The following is a 3,270-nucleotide window of genomic DNA, read 5'->3' on the forward strand; positions in this document are numbered from 1 at the left end:
TGGAGAGCATACTTCTTGAAAAATAGATTTAATACAAAATATAAATCTGAAAAACAGTATAAAAAATTCCCATACATAAAAGATATATTTGATAATATCAGTAAAATCCTTAAGAAAGACAATATATGTTTGGCCCCATCTTTGACTAATAAGATTACAGATAATGTTTCTAAATATATTAATAAAAGTAACCTTGATAATATAGATCTGTTAAAAAAGACAGGTATTGTATATAAAATAGAATGTAACTGTATGAATCCATGTAGTTATATAGGAGAAACTGGATGGGTATTAGATGTAAGAATAAAGGAACACGAAGCGGCTATCAGATTGAGATATAAAAATTCGCCATGGTACGAACACAAGGAAAACAATAAATGTAAAATTAATCGCAATAATATTAAAATTCTACACCATGAAAAGGACATATATAAATGTAAATTTAAAGAACATTTAGAAATTAAGAAAAACCAAAATAATTTAATAAATATTTCTGATGGGATGCAAATAGATTCTAGATGGTACAAAATGATAGAGGGTGCTATATAGTTATAAAATAATGAAGTTATTGCGATTGATTACAAAGTGATATTCTAATGTATTGCTAGTTGGTTTGATTGTTCGTATACTATTTATATTTTAAAGGTATGTAATGTATTGGTTATCGTATACACTTGTTAAGTTTACAGTTTAGTCATAACGTATATTGGTTTTTAGAAGTGATGTATGCAAACACTTCAAGTGCATTTTAAATGGAAAACAAATGGTTGGTGTTTAGATGTAGTGGTAGCCCATACACAACTTATACTTTAAGAGTAAGTAAGTAGTAATATTTTGTAATGTATTTGTGTCATGTATTGCTTATTGTAGCTTTTTATTGTTTTTTGAAAAATTAGCACTGAAGAGGGGTTGGATGAGTATACCAACTTGAAATGCATATGTCATTTTTTAAAGAATAAAAGTGAGTTCCTAACTAAAAGTTTTGCTGTGAGTCTGTCTACCAAAAATTTTGGATTACAGAGACGAATTATATACATAGTAACATACAGCAGTCCAGATACAGAGTGAACAGATAGTATAATGTTATTTGTTTAATTATTGTAGGTTATAATAAATAAAATATCTAATTATTCTTTATATAATGTTTTACTATATTGCCCAGAAAATTGTTTTCACTCCCCCAAAATATAAGTTGTTACTAATTGCCCCCGTTGAGAAACACTGGTCTAACTCAAGACTACCAATTATGTGAGTGATAGTAACGTGAGTGAGTTTGATGACGTCAGTTTGAGTACAACACAAAAACTCGAGACTAAGGGCCCGGCATGCACATTATTCTTTGCATTGTAAAGTGACATTGCATGTGCGCCAGGAACTTCTGTTTGAACAAACCTGACCTGCTGTCCGGGTCAGGGTCAGGGTTGCCAGACTGAGCTACAAGTAGCTGATTGGGCTACTTTTTAAGTGCCCTCGCTACAAAAATTTCAAATTGGGCGACACGCTACTTTTTAGGCTAGTAATAATTATCTTCAGGCTACAAATCTTGAAAATACGCTACTTTTTTTATTTTCATATATAAAATGGCAACACATTTCTTGTACTATACAAAACTAGTAAAGTGTAATGAAAAGTTGCAATGTTTAACAAAAGATAAAGATACTCTACTTCGATTTTCCATCCGTTGTTCACTCCAGTAGACAATCCATAATTTCACAAGCAAGGTCGCCTCCGTGCTTGTGAAGTTGTGAATTGTCTACTGAAGTGAACAACAGAGGAAAAATGGAAGTAAAGTATCTTTATCTTTGTTAAATGTTGCAACTTTATATTTATTTATACAATTAAGTGTAATGAAATTAAATGTATTACCATCAGCCATGTTTTTATATTTTTTATTTTACTTAAAGTTTTGTTTGTTCAATATTTCTATTTGCAATGAACGATAGTTTTACTGAAATGTAGCATGTTCGATACTCTAATTCTTTAGTACTTTTTAGTACTAAAACAAGTATTAAATGAGTATTGAACTTGTTACATTTTAGTAACTTTAGATCTGGCAACACTAGATATTTGTTGAGTTTGCACCATTACTACCAATTTTTAATTGATGCATGAATGGCAGCATTATCCTGTTGGAATTGCCAATTTTCTCTCCCAATAAGTGATCCAAAAGTTATTAAATTTTGATACAATGGAAACAGGGCGGCTTAAAACTGAAAACAAAAGCCGTAGTCGCTAAGTCTCTAAGTTCAAAAAATGAATCACCTCGCCTGCGAATGAATTGCTTTGATTTAGAGAAAATTGATGCAGATACACCGAAATATATATATAATTAGTATAGAATTTATATATATATATATATATATAACAAACTTATTTCATTAGTAAAAGTGCATAATTGCAAAATAATTCATTTTTATTGTTTGGGCTACAAACAGTTCAAATCCGCTACTTTTGGAACACAACCACGCTACTTTTTAACCTTCAGTTCTGGCAACGCTGGTCCGGGTCGGCGAGAACCAGTGCTCGCTCAAGATCCAGACGGCTCGCGCAAGAGAAATAGCAAGTGACTGTAACAGATTAAAATCGTTCCTTTTTTTTTTATAAAGGACTGAATAATTTATAGACCATTAATAGAGCACCAAGTGATCACTTAAATTAATTCATTTATCATATCAATTTATACATATTAACAGAACATCGAAATTTTACTTATAATAGCGACTTTACCTTATTTAATAATCTTATCTTTCGGAAGCATGCGATTACTACTTCCCCACATGTGCGACATCAGCGCCATCTTCGTAAACCGAAATCATCACAAAAAAATATCAAAAATTATAAATTATCGTACATAAAAAATTTCGACTTTTATAAATGCAAAAATAATAAAGTTAGAAATAAAATATATAATTAAAATAAATTTACTTTCTTACTCAATCTAGAATTTAACTTTAAAATTGAAATATTATTGAACTATTCGCGGGAATCTTATATTTGGCGATTAGGATGAGATTGGATTAAATAAATATTACACAAGACTTGTAAATTTATTGACGTACAGTACACTTATTAAATCCGAAAATTCTACAGTAGTTTACATTTAGTAGTAATTTAATAATTAATTAAGAAATGATTTAATATTTTATCGTATTTTGTTATTTGAAAGGTCTGTCATGTTGAAGTAGAGGACTTGCTGTGACGTCACATAGATCCAAGGTCATGCTAACAAATATACGGGATCTGGCTATCCTTGTAGTTTAAAGTCCTTGG

General features: G+C 30.2%; 1 protein-coding gene across 1 annotated transcript in view; it reads right to left on the reverse strand.

Moving 5' to 3' along the window:
* Positions 1-2,794, reverse strand: part of LOC111642601 (aldehyde dehydrogenase family 9 member A1-A-like) — a 24,839-nt gene extending 22,045 nt beyond the window's left edge. Inside the window, exon 1 of the mRNA XM_023388966.1 lies at positions 2,728-2,794. The gene's annotated coding sequence lies outside the window, so the exon portion shown is untranslated. The remainder of the gene's footprint in view (positions 1-2,727) is intronic.
* Positions 2,795-3,270: the final 476 nt, after the last annotated feature.

Source organism: Centruroides sculpturatus, unplaced genomic scaffold, assembly GCF_000671375.1.
Source record: "Centruroides sculpturatus isolate CEXI.00-Female unplaced genomic scaffold, Cexi_2.0 scaffold1586, whole genome shotgun sequence".
Taxonomy (NCBI): Eukaryota; Metazoa; Arthropoda; class Arachnida; order Scorpiones; family Buthidae; genus Centruroides; species Centruroides sculpturatus.